Genomic DNA, 14,505 nt, shown 5'->3' with positions numbered 1-14,505 from the left:
GCAGCTCATCCTATCCTGGTCTTCACAGACCACAAGAATCTGACCTATCTACAGACGGCTCAATGGCTGAATCCTCGTCAAGCCAGGTGGTCGTTGTTCTTTGCTCGGTTCCGGTTCGAACTCCACTACCGACCTGCCGACAAGAATGTGAGGGCCGATGCCTTGAGGACACTGTGGAGTCCCCACAGAATATTATTGATCCTTCCTGCATCTTCTCTGTTAACCCTCTGCAAGTTAGAGACATTCCTCCGGGAAGAACTTTTGTACGTCTGGCAGACAGAGGAAGAATCCTTTGCTGGGGTCACAGTTCCAAGCTGGCAGGTCACTAGGGTGCCCGTAAGACCCGAGACCTAACTGCCCATCAGTTTTGGTGGCCCACGCTGCCCAAAGACGTCATGGACTTTGTCTCCTCCTGTATGTTGTGTGCAGTAAACAAAGTTGTCCACTCCAGACCAGCCTTTCTGCTCCAACCACTGCCTGTGCCCGATGCTCCCTGGCAGCATGTTGCTATGGACTTTGTCACAGATCTGCGTCTCTCTGCGGGTTGCAGTGTGATCTGGGTGGTGGTGGATCGATTTTATAAAATGGCTCATTTTGTTCCCCTGACTGGCCTGCCTTCTGCTGCTCGACTGGCCGACCTCTTCGTTTAACACATCTTCCGTCTGCACGGCTTGCCTCTACATATTGTCTCGGATTGAGGGGTCCAGTTCACCTCAAAGTTCTGGAGAGCACTCTGTGGCCTCCTTGGTGTAAAGTTGGACTTCTCCTCGGCTTATCATCCTCAGTCCAATGGACAAGTCAAAAGGATTAACCAGATTGTGGAGAACTATCTGCGGCACTTTGTCTCCAGGCGGCATGATGACTGGGTGCAGCTGCTCCCGTGGGCTGAGTTTTCCTATAATAACCATACTAGTGAGTCCACCACCTCCAGTCTGTTCTACATCGTCTACGCCCAACATCCTCGTACAACTCTTCCTGTCTCTACTATGTCCCAGGTGCCTGCAGCTGACTCTACCTTCACGGACTTTCTGCAGATATGGCAACAGACACGATCTTCTAGTCTTCTGGCGGTGGACCGCATGAAGAGAAAGGCAGACACTAGAAGACGAGAACCTCCCCAGTTTCTTCCATGTACGAAGGTCTGGCTCTCTGCAAGGAATATCCAGCGGAGGGTGCCGTCTTGCAAGTTTGCTCAAAGGTTCCTCGGACTCTTCGAGATTCTGCTACAAATCAATCCTGTGTCTTACAAGCTTTGGCTGCCTCCTACCCTCAAGATCCCTAACTCCTTCAATGTCTCCTTGCTGAAGCCCGTGGTCCTGAACCGCTACTCCAGGACTCCTAGTTCCACAGTGGCTGCTGGCGGCTCGTCAGGGACTTTCAAAGAGAGGGAGATCCTGGTCACCAAGAAAGTTGGAGGAAGGACGTTTTATTTGGTGGATTGGAGGGGATTTTGTCCAGAAGAGAGGCCTTGGGAGCCAGAGGAGAACATCGATGCCCCTGTCCTTGTGAAGAGATATCTCTCCCGCTCTGGCCCCAAGAAGAGGGGGCTTAAAAGGGGGGATTACTGTAACGTCCATGGCCGCGGACCGTCGTTCAGACTTACCATGTGACAGCTCCGGCCATGGACGTCTGTGTTCTGGGTGGCATCTCCCTCCCGGGAAACACTGGCACTCACATCCGGGTTGATAGGGGGGCCCTGAGGAAATTTTGTTTTTCCAGTGCTGCCTCGAGTCCGAAAAGGTTGGGAAACTCTGTACTAGGCTACAGGGTCCCGTCATGGAGCAGCTCAGTTCGTCATGGGAACAGTACCTAGGTGAGTACAATTTTTGTTTTTGTTTGGGGGCACAGTCTACAAGGGTGAGGTGCGGGGACTGTATGGCACGATCTACAAGGGGGAGGTGGGGGACTGTATGGCACTGTCTACAAGGGGGAGGTGGGGGGCTGTATGGCATGATCTACAAAAAGGAGGTGGGGAATTATGGCACTGTCTACAGGGAGGCTGTATGGCAATATCTACAGGGGGGCACTATACTGTGTGGGGGCCACTAAGCGGACATTATACTGTGTAGGGGTACTACAGATGCCATAATACTGTGGGCACAATTAGAGGACAAAATACTATGTCCTTGAAGGGGTTGTAATATATTATTAAATATTATTATTATACTGTATGGGGGCACTAAAGGGGCGTTATAATTTTTTTATGGGGCATTTTTTTTTAATGATAGGGTGGGGCGCCGAAAGATCATTTCGCACAGGGCGCCATCTTTCCTAGGGCCGGCCCTGTGTCCGCCCAAAAAAAATGTGTGTGTGTGTGTGTGTGTGTGTATAGGAGACAGCATACCATATCTGTAGCACTACGACCCTATAAACTATTGATAGGATTAGATACATTGGCTCAGCAGACAGTATCACACATGATAGGATTGGATACAGTGGCCCAGCAGACAGTATCACACATGATAGGATTAGATACAGTGGCTCAGCAGACAGTATCACACATGATAGGATTAGATATAAGGCCCAGCAGACAGTTTCACACATGATGGAATTAGATACAGTAGCTCAGCAGACAGTATCACACATGATAGGATTAGATACAGTGGCTCAGCAGACAGTATCACACATGATAGGATTAGATAAAGTGGCTGAGCAGACAGTATCACACATGATTGGATTAGATACAGCAGCTCAGCAGACAGTATCACACATGATAGGATTAGATACAGTGGCTCAGAAGACAGGGGAGCTGATCAGAAGGTGTAACACCCATGGCTGCGGACCGTTGTTCAGACTTATAATCTGACGGCTCTGGCCATGGACGTCTGAGTTCCCGGCGGCATCTCCCTCCATGGAGATGCCGGCACTCACTTCCGGTTTCTGTGACTGGCTCCTGCACGGGCCTTAAAGGGCCAGTATGCGTCCAGCTGTCTATTATCAGTAATTAGCCCAGAATCCTGCTGGACTATAAAAAGGGCTCTGCCCACTTGTTCCTTGCCTGAGCGTTGTTGTATACCTAAAGTTTGTCTTGCAAATGGTCTCCCAGTGTTTTCCAGTTCCCAGTGTTACCCGTTCCTGCTGCCTGTACCCTGTATCCCGTGCTATCGTATCTACTGTGCCATCTACAGTGAAAGTCAGGTCGAAGTGTCTTCTGCTGCATCTACTGTGCCCATCTACAGTGAAAGTCAAGTCGTGTCTTCCGCTGCATCTACTGTGCCATCTACAGTGAGAGTCCTGTACTGTGTACATTTCCTCAGGTACCCTTTCTGGACTATAGACATTGTTTTGTACCTAGTTGGCCACCTGCTATCCCGCTACGCGGTACAGCCCAGTGGGTCCACACCCCGCGCCATGACAGTATGCTCAGGCCATGGACCCCGCTGGTCAATCCAAGCCATGCAGGCAGAGCTGCAGGATCTGCGAGCACGACAGGATCAACTACTTGTGGCAGTAGACTCCATGGCATAGCATCTAGGGGCGCTGGCTACTTCCTTCTCTGTTCCTATTCAAGCTCCTCTGATCGACTCGCCTGCTACACCTCCTGGCAGCTCTGGTTCGGATCCTCGGTTCTCGCTGCCATTGCCACCTCGGCTCCATGGAGACGCACGTTCGTGCAGGGGGTTTCTGAACCAATGCCATATTCCTATATTCACTCTGCACGCCCGAGCATTTCCTTTGGACAGATCCAGGATCGCCTTCATTATGTCTCTACTTGCCGGCAAGGCCCTGGCGTGGGCGAATCCAATCTGGGAACGACAGGGACCCGAGACCAGAGGCTTCCAGGAGTTCATGTGGTTATTCTGTATCGTATTCGAAGAGCCCGGCTGAGTCTCGTCGGCAGCCACTGCTATCTTTAACCTTCGCCAGGAGGACGCCTCCGTGGGTGAATACACCATCCAGTTCCGGACCTTGGCAGGAGAATTGTCCTGGAACAATGAGGCCTTGGTAGCATCCTTCTGGCATGGCCTATCGCCCGAGATCAAGGACAAACTTGCTGCTCGAGATCTACCAGCTGCCTTGGAAGACCTGATTCTACTTGCTACTCGAGTGGACATAAGGCTCAGAGAGAGATCTCAAGAGGTTGGACAGGAGATACGGCTTCCTAGACTGGCGCCCAACTTCCAGCAACCCCTCTTGTCTTCTTCTTCTGCTCCACCCTCATACTTAAATCCTCATCCCGACCGGAGCCGGGTTTTTATTTGTCAAGAAGAAAGATGGATCCCTTCGACCCTGCATTGACTACCGAGACCTCAACCAGATCACTGTGAAGAACAGGTACTCATTGCCTTTGATTTTGGAACTGTTTGATCGCATACGGGGGGCAAATTTTTTTTCTAAGTTAGACCTGCGGGGGGCTTACAATTTAATCCGGATTCGTCAGGGTGATGAGTGAAAGACTGCATTTAATACACGTGATAGACACTACGTATATCTGGTCAAGCCCTTTGGCCTGTGCAACGCCCCCGCAGTGTTTCAATAATTTGTCAATTACATTTTTCGTGATCTCCTCTATGTCTGTGTTGTGGTGTATCTCGATGATATTTTGATTTTTTTTCCCCAAATCTTGGGACTAATCAGGGTTATGTCCGCCAGGTGTTGCTTCGATTAAGGGGGAATCATCTTTATGCCAAGCTGGGGAGGTGCGTGTTTGAAAAGAAGTCTCTACCCTTCCTGGGCTATATCATCTCCGATCAGGGTCTCAAAATGTACACTGAGAAGGCTGTCCTGGAATGGCCATGCCCTCAAGGCTTAAGGGCCATACAACGCTTCCTGGGATTCACCAACTTCTACCGGCTGTTCATTCTCAACTTCTCTTCATTAACAGCTCCCATATCCACCCTCACTAAAAAGGGTATGAATGCTAAAGTTTTTAAGTTTAAACCTTAAAAAAGGCCTTCACATCAGCCTCTATTCTTCATCACCCTGATGTGTACCTACAGTTTTCATTAGAGGTGGACGCTTCCTCTGTTGATGCCGGTGCACTTTTGTTCCAGAGAGGTTCGAAAGGCAAGACTGTGGTATGTGGCTACTATTCTAAGCTGTTTTCTCCCGCAGAGCGCAACTACTCGGTTGGGGATCGGGGGTTACTGGCCATCAAGCTGGCCCTGCAGGAGTGGAGACACCTACTGGAAGGCGCAGCTCATCCTATCCTGGTCTTCACAGACCACAAGAATCTGACCTATCTACAGACGGCTCAATGGCTGAATCCTCGTCAAGCCAGGTGGTCGTTGTTCTTTGCTCGGTTCCGGTTCGAACTCCACTACCGACCTGCCGACAAGAATGTGAGGGCCGATGCCTTGAGGACACTGTGGAGTCCCCACAGAATATTATTGATCCTTCCTGCATCTTCTCTGTTAACCCTCTGCAAGTTAGAGACATTCCTCCGGGAAGAACTTTTGTACGTCTGGCAGACAGAGGAAGAATCCTTTGCTGGGGTCACAGTTCCAAGCTGGCAGGTCACTAGGGTGCCCGTAAGACCCGAGACCTAACTGCCCATCAGTTTTGGTGGCCCACGCTGCCCAAAGACGTCATGGACTTTGTCTCCTCCTGTATGTTGTGTGCAGTAAACAAAGTTGTCCACTCCAGACCAGCCTTTCTGCTCCAACCACTGCCTGTGCCCGATGCTCCCTGGCAGCATGTTGCTATGGACTTTGTCACAGATCTGCGTCTCTCTGCGGGTTGCAGTGTGATCTGGGTGGTGGTGGATCGATTTTATAAAATGGCTCATTTTGTTCCCCTGACTGGCCTGCCTTCTGCTGCTCGACTGGCCGACCTCTTCGTTTAACACATCTTCCGTCTGCACGGCTTGCCTCTACATATTGTCTCGGATTGAGGGGTCCAGTTCACCTCAAAGTTCTGGAGAGCACTCTGTGGCCTCCTTGGTGTAAAGTTGGACTTCTCCTCGGCTTATCATCCTCAGTCCAATGGACAAGTCAAAAGGATTAACCAGATTGTGGAGAACTATCTGCGGCACTTTGTCTCCAGGCGGCATGATGACTGGGTGCAGCTGCTCCCGTGGGCTGAGTTTTCCTATAATAACCATACTAGTGAGTCCACCACCTCCAGTCTGTTCTACATCGTCTACGCCCAACATCCTCGTACAACTCTTCCTGTCTCTACTATGTCCCAGGTGCCTGCAGCTGACTCTACCTTCACGGACTTTCTGCAGATATGGCAACAGACACGATCTTCTAGTCTTCTGGCGGTGGACCGCATGAAGAGAAAGGCAGACACTAGAAGACGAGAACCTCCCCAGTTTCTTCCATGTACGAAGGTCTGGCTCTCTGCAAGGAATATCCAGCGGAGGGTGCCGTCTTGCAAGTTTGCTCAAAGGTTCCTCGGACTCTTCGAGATTCTGCTACAAATCAATCCTGTGTCTTACAAGCTTTGGCTGCCTCCTACCCTCAAGATCCCTAACTCCTTCAATGTCTCCTTGCTGAAGCCCGTGGTCCTGAACCGCTACTCCAGGACTCCTAGTTCCACAGTGGCTGCTGGCGGCTCGTCAGGGACTTTCAAAGAGAGGGAGATCCTGGTCACCAAGAAAGTTGGAGGAAGGACGTTTTATTTGGTGGATTGGAGGGGATTTTGTCCAGAAGAGAGGCCTTGGGAGCCAGAGGAGAACATCGATGCCCCTGTCCTTGTGAAGAGATATCTCTCCCGCTCTGGCCCCAAGAAGAGGGGGCTTAAAAGGGGGGATTACTGTAACGTCCATGGCCGCGGACCGTCGTTCAGACTTACCATGTGACAGCTCCGGCCATGGACGTCTGTGTTCTGGGTGGCATCTCCCTCCCGGGAAACACTGGCACTCACATCCGGGTTGATAGGGGGGCCCTGAGGAAATTTTGTTTTTCCAGTGCTGCCTCGAGTCCGAAAAGGTTGGGAAACTCTGTACTAGGCTACAGGGTCCCGTCATGGAGCAGCTCAGTTCGTCATGGGAACAGTACCTAGGTGAGTACAATTTTTGTTTTTGTTTGGGGGCACAGTCTACAAGGGTGAGGTGCGGGGACTGTATGGCACGATCTACAAGGGGGAGGTGGGGGACTGTATGGCACTGTCTACAAGGGGGAGGTGGGGGGCTGTATGGCATGATCTACAAAAAGGAGGTGGGGAATTATGGCACTGTCTACAGGGAGGCTGTATGGCAATATCTACAGGGGGGCACTATACTGTGTGGGGGCCACTAAGCGGACATTATACTGTGTAGGGGTACTACAGATGCCATAATACTGTGGGCACAATTAGAGGACAAAATACTATGTCCTTGAAGGGGTTGTAATATATTATTAAATATTATTATTATACTGTATGGGGGCACTAAAGGGGCGTTATAATTTTTTTATGGGGCATTTTTTTTTAATGATAGGGTGGGGCGCCGAAAGATCATTTCGCACAGGGCGCCATCTTTCCTAGGGCCGGCCCTGTGTCCGCCCAAAAAAAATGTGTGTGTGTGTGTGTGTGTGTGTATAGGAGACAGCATACCATATCTGTAGCACTACGACCCTATAAACTATTGATAGGATTAGATACATTGGCTCAGCAGACAGTATCACACATGATAGGATTGGATACAGTGGCCCAGCAGACAGTATCACACATGATAGGATTAGATACAGTGGCTCAGCAGACAGTATCACACATGATAGGATTAGATATAAGGCCCAGCAGACAGTTTCACACATGATGGAATTAGATACAGTAGCTCAGCAGACAGTATCACACATGATAGGATTAGATACAGTGGCTCAGCAGACAGTATCACACATGATAGGATTAGATAAAGTGGCTGAGCAGACAGTATCACACATGATTGGATTAGATACAGCAGCTCAGCAGACAGTATCACACATGATAGGATTAGATACAGTGGCTCAGAAGACAGGGGAGCTGATCAGAAGGTGTAACACCCATGGCTGCGGACCGTTGTTCAGACTTATAATCTGACGGCTCTGGCCATGGACGTCTGAGTTCCCGGCGGCATCTCCCTCCATGGAGATGCCGGCACTCACTTCCGGTTTCTGTGACTGGCTCCTGCACGGGCCTTAAAGGGCCAGTATGCGTCCAGCTGTCTATTATCAGTAATTAGCCCAGAATCCTGCTGGACTATAAAAAGGGCTCTGCCCACTTGTTCCTTGCCTGAGCGTTGTTGTATACCTAAAGTTTGTCTTGCAAATGGTCTCCCAGTGTTTTCCAGTTCCCAGTGTTACCCGTTCCTGCTGCCTGTACCCTGTATCCCGTGCTATCGTATCTACTGTGCCATCTACAGTGAAAGTCAGGTCGAAGTGTCTTCTGCTGCATCTACTGTGCCCATCTACAGTGAAAGTCAAGTCGTGTCTTCCGCTGCATCTACTGTGCCATCTACAGTGAGAGTCCTGTACTGTGTACATTTCCTCAGGTACCCTTTCTGGACTATAGACATTGTTTTGTACCTAGTTGGCCACCTGCTATCCCGCTACGCGGTACAGCCCAGTGGGTCCACACCCCGCGCCATGACAGTATGCTCAGGCCATGGACCCCGCTGGTCAATCCAAGCCATGCAGGCAGAGCTGCAGGATCTGCGAGCACGACAGGATCAACTACTTGTGGCAGTAGACTCCATGGCATAGCATCTAGGGGCGCTGGCTACTTCCTTCTCTGTTCCTATTCAAGCTCCTCTGATCGACTCGCCTGCTACACCTCCTGGCAGCTCTGGTTCGGATCCTCGGTTCTCGCTGCCATTGCCACCTCGGCTCCATGGAGACGCACGTTCGTGCAGGGGGTTTCTGAACCAATGCCATATTCCTATATTCACTCTGCACGCCCGAGCATTTCCTTTGGACAGATCCAGGATCGCCTTCATTATGTCTCTACTTGCCGGCAAGGCCCTGGCGTGGGCGAATCCAATCTGGGAACGACAGGGACCCGAGACCAGAGGCTTCCAGGAGTTCATGTGGTTATTCTGTATCGTATTCGAAGAGCCCGGCTGAGTCTCGTCGGCAGCCACTGCTATCTTTAACCTTCGCCAGGAGGACGCCTCCGTGGGTGAATACACCATCCAGTTCCGGACCTTGGCAGGAGAATTGTCCTGGAACAATGAGGCCTTGGTAGCATCCTTCTGGCATGGCCTATCGCCCGAGATCAAGGACGAACTTGCTGCTCGAGATCTACCAGCTGCCTTGGAAGACCTGATTCTACTTGCTACTCGAGTGGACATAAGGCTCAGAGAGAGATCTCAAGAGGTTGGACAGGAGATACGGCTTCCTAGACTGGCGCCCAACTTCCAGCAACCCCTCTTGTCTTCTTCTTCTGCTCCACCCTCATACTTAAATCCTCATCCCGACCGGAGCCGGGTTTTTATTTGTCAAGAAGAAAGATGGATCCCTTCGACCCTGCATTGACTACCGAGACCTCAACCAGATCACTGTGAAGAACAGGTACTCATTGCCTTTGATTTTGGAACTGTTTGATCGCATACGGGGGGCAAATTTTTTTTCTAAGTTAGACCTGCGGGGGGCTTACAATTTAATCCGGATTCGTCAGGGTGATGAGTGAAAGACTGCATTTAATACACGTGATAGACACTACGTATATCTGGTCAAGCCCTTTGGCCTGTGCAACGCCCCCGCAGTGTTTCAATAATTTGTCAATTACATTTTTCGTGATCTCCTCTATGTCTGTGTTGTGGTGTATCTCGATGATATTTTGATTTTTTTTCCCCAAATCTTGGGACTAATCAGGGTTATGTCTGCCAGGTGTTGCTTCGATTAAGGGGGAATCATCTTTATGCCAAGCTGGGGAGGTGCGTGTTTGAAAAGAAGTCTCTACCCTTCCTGGGCTATATCATCTCCGATCAGGGTCTCAAAATGTACACTGAGAAGGCTGTCCTGGAATGGTCATGCCCTCAAGGCTTAAGGGCCATACAACGCTTCCTGGGATTCACCAACTTCTACCGGCTGTTCATTCTCAACTTCTCTTCATTAACAGCTCCCATATCCACCCTCACTAAAAAGGGTATGAATGCTAAAGTTTTTAAGTTTAAACCTTAAAAAAGGCCTTCACATCAGCCTCTATTCTTCATCACCCTGATGTGTACCTACAGTTTTCATTAGAGGTGGACGCTTCCTCTGTTGATGCCGGTGCACTTTTGTTCCAGAGAGGTTCGAAAGGCAAGACTGTGGTATGTGGCTACTATTCTAAGCTGTTTTCTCCCGCAGAGCGCAACTACTCGGTTGGGGATCGGGGGTTACTGGCCATCAAGCTGGCCCTGCAGGAGTGGAGACACCTACTGGAAGGCGCAGCTCATCCTATCCTGGTCTTCACAGACCACAAGAATCTGACCTATCTACAGACGGCTCAATGGCTGAATCCTCGTCAAGCCAGGTGGTCGTTGTTCTTTGCTCGGTTCCGGTTCGAACTCCACTACCGACCTGCCGACAAGAATGTGAGGGCCGATGCCTTGAGGACACTGTGGAGTCCCCACAGAATATTATTGATCCTTCCTGCATCTTCTCTGTTAACCCTCTGCAAGTTAGAGACATTCCTCCGGGAAGAACTTTTGTACGTCTGGCAGACAGAGGAAGAATCCTTTGCTGGGGTCACAGTTCCAAGCTGGCAGGTCACTAGGGTGCCCGTAAGACCCGAGACCTAACTGCCCATCAGTTTTGGTGGCCCACGCTGCCCAAAGACGTCATGGACTTTGTCTCCTCCTGTATGTTGTGTGCAGTAAACAAAGTTGTCCACTCCAGACCAGCCTTTCTGCTCCAACCACTGCCTGTGCCCGATGCTCCCTGCAGCATGTTGCTATGGACTTTGTCACAGATCTGCGTCTCTCTGCGGGTTGCAGTGTGATCTGGGTGGTGGTGGATCGATTTTATAAAATGGCTCATTTTGTTCCCCTGACTGGCCTGCCTTCTGCTGCTCGACTGGCCGACCTCTTCGTTTAACACATCTTCCGTCTGCACGGCTTGCCTCTACATATTGTCTCGGATTGAGGGGTCCAGTTCACCTCAAAGTTCTGGAGAGCACTCTGTGGCCTCCTTGGTGTAAAGTTGGACTTCTCCTCGGCTTATCATCCTCAGTCCAATGGACAAGTCAAAAGGATTAACCAGATTGTGGAGAACTATCTGCGGCACTTTGTCTCCAGGCGGCATGATGACTGGGTGCAGCTGCTCCCGTGGGCTGAGTTTTCCTATAATAACCATACTAGTGAGTCCACCACCTCCAGTCCGTTCTACATCGTCTACGCCCAACATCCTCGTACAACTCTTCCTGTCTCTACTATGTCCCAGGTGCCTGCAGCTGACTCTACCTTCACGGACTTTCTGCAGATATGGCAACAGACACGATCTTCTAGTCTTCTGGCGGTGGACCGCATGAAGAGAAAGGCAGACACTAGAAGACGAGAACCTCCCCAGTTTCTTCCATGTACGAAGGTCTGGCTCTCTGCAAGGAATATCCAGCGGAGGGTGCCGTCTTGCAAGTTTGCTCAAAGGTTCCTCGGACTCTTCGAGATTCTGCTACAAATCAATCCTGTGTCTTACAAGCTTCGGCTGCCTCCTACCCTCAAGATCCCTAACTCCTTCAATGTCTCCTTGCTGAAGCCCGTGGTCCTGAACCGCTACTCCAGGACTCCTAGTTCCACAGTGGCTGCTGGCGGCTCGTCAGGGACTTTCAAAGAGAGGGAGATCCTGGTCACCAAGAAAGTTGGAGGAAGGACGTTTTATTTGGTGGATTGGAGGGGATTTTGTCCAGAAGAGAGGCCTTGGGAGCCAGAGGAGAACATCGATGCCCCTGTCCTTGTGAAGAGATATCTCTCCCGCTCTGGCCCCAAGAAGAGGGGGCTTAAAAGGGGGGATTACTGTAACGTCCATGGCCGCGGACCGTCGTTCAGACTTACCATGTGACAGCTCCGGCCATGGACGTCTGTGTTCTGGGTGGCATCTCCCTCCCGGGAAACACTGGCACTCACATCCGGGTTCTGTGACTGTTTCCCGCTGGGCGCGCGCGTCTCCGCTTGCACAGCCTTAAAGGGCCAGTACGCATCCATTTGTTTATAATCAATAATTAGCCCAGAATGCTGCTGGACTATAAAGAGGGATCTGCCCACTTGTTCCTTGCCTGAGCGTTGTTGTATACCTAAAGTTTGTCTTGCAAATGGTCTCCCAGTGTTTTCCAGTTCCCAGTGTTACCCATTCGTGCTGCCTGTACCCTGTAACCCGTGCTATCGTATCTACTTTGCCATCTACAGTGAGAGTCAAGTCGTGTCTTCCGCTTCATCTACTGTGCCATCTACGGTGAAAGTCAAGTTGTGTTTCCGCTACTGTCTACATTGCCTCAGGTACCCTTTCTGGACTATAGACATTATTTTGTACCTAGTTGGCCAGCTGCTATCCCGCTATGTGGTACTGCCCAGTGGGTCCACACCCCACGCCATGACAGAAGGTAGACGTTGGATGAGTATTCTAATACATGGCTTGGCAAATTTATGTTCAAAAGAAGGGAATCGTCAAAAATATTTTAATATCTTTATATGTGTGAACCTAAATTGCTCATCATGGACGGACAGTTGAAGCTGTAAAACAGCCTACAGAGGGGGATGGCTATTCTATTCTAAGACTTCTGGTTTAGGACTTTGCATTCAGTTGTTACAAAGGCGGACGTGACAAGACTTCATGACATTGTATTTCTTTTGGCTAAAGATACATACTAAGATGAGCTTGGGATTCTGTATGTTACCATATGTAGAATGTATATGATGACAAGTATGAGGGTAATGCCTACTCTCATTTCCTTATAAGTAAAGATGCATTGTCCCCTGGGGGTAGAGACTGTTTTTGAACACCGACACTACATGCCATGGTCTCTCTCTCCTGCCGGACGGCCTCTCTCAAATCCACCAGTGAGAGAGCATTAATTAATTTTGAACTCATAGACAAATGCAGATAATGTCCAAAGTTAACGGACAAAGTAAATTCTACAGCAACACCCTTAACCAATCAGGCTGTAGCTGAGGATAGGACTTTGATAGAGTCTTATTTACACACTTGCAATATAAAACCGTCTTCAGCGTTTCAGGTGTCCTTTATAGCCTTAATGTCCTGTGACTTCATCCATTATTTAAAATCCCAAGATGAGTTATGCTCTATTCCTCTACCCAGATGGCCCAGGAGCATCTGCTGCTGACATCTCATTTGTAACCTCAAATATTTACAAACTGCTGTATCTGTCCCTTCAATGAGAATCAGCCAACCTGGCAGCTCAACACATGCTTTTTTCAGATCCCATAATATAACAAGGACCGGTACGTACAGAACATAAACAGCAGAAGTCAAAAGTTTAAGATGTTAAATATGAATCCAGTGCATTCACTATATTAACCATATTTTATATTCATTATGCTATGTCCCAACAGTCTACACTATAGTCTAGTGGTATGATGAACTTAAGACCAGTTTTCTGAGTGGGATGGCAGCAGTGGCGTAACTATAGGGGTCGCAGCGTTCCCAATTGCCAGTGGGCCCGCGGCCCCCGCACCTCATCAATGAAATGTTACTATAGTAACTGACAGTACTTACCCCCACTTTCCGGAGCGCAGTGGCGGTCCTGACATCACAGCGCTGTACGCAGCGTATGACATCATGTCGCTATGCGCTGCGCACAACATCCCGACCCTGGATGGAGTCAGGACCACTGCTGCGGCTGAAGAGGAGGGTAAGTTTAATATTACGGTCTGCTGAAGCTGATGGGTCGGGATCTGCCTCCCGGGACCCCCGCCAATCAGCTGTTTTGAAGGGGGTGCAGCGCTCGTACATTCTGGTCACTTTCTCAGACTGTGAATCGCCGACACGTAAGCGATTCACAGTGTGAGCAAGTACGGGAAATGAAGGGGAAACAGCACTCGTACAAGCGCTGCACCCCCTTCAAAATAGCTGATTGGCGGGGGTCCCGGGAGTCGGACTCCGACCCATCAGCTATTGATGTCTTATCCTGATGATAGGCCATCAATGTTTAGCGACTGGACAACCCCTTTTAAGCTTACCATGTGTTAGGCTTAGATACAGGGCACCAGCAGACAGTAATCTTATAATGTATAAGATTACTGTCTGCTGGACCCTGTATCTAAGCCTACGGCCTAACCTTAGGCTTAGCCTAACCTTAGACTTAGATACAGGGTCAAACAAACTGTATCACACATGCACATGGGCCGTGTATCTAAGGCCCTGTTCTCATTAGCGTTGCGCTTCTGTTGAGGGGTTCCGTCTGAGGATTCCGTCGGGTTAACCTCTCAACGGAAAAACAAATGGAAACCTTAGCTTCCGTTTGCATCACCACTGATCTCAATGGTGACAGAAACTTTGCGAATGTTTTCCGTTTGTCACCGTTGTGAACGGGTTCCGTTGTTTAGGCGGAATCAATAGCACAGTCGACAATGCAAAACAACGGATGACGACTTCGATGACAACTTTTTTTATTCTCAATAAAATGGTTAACGAATGTTGTGTGGGGCTTTTTTATTTAAATAAACCTATT

Source organism: Rhinoderma darwinii, chromosome 3 (assembly GCF_050947455.1).
Source record: "Rhinoderma darwinii isolate aRhiDar2 chromosome 3, aRhiDar2.hap1, whole genome shotgun sequence".
Classification (NCBI taxonomy): Eukaryota; Metazoa; Chordata; class Amphibia; order Anura; family Rhinodermatidae; genus Rhinoderma; species Rhinoderma darwinii.
This window is presented reverse-complemented; position numbering follows the sequence as displayed.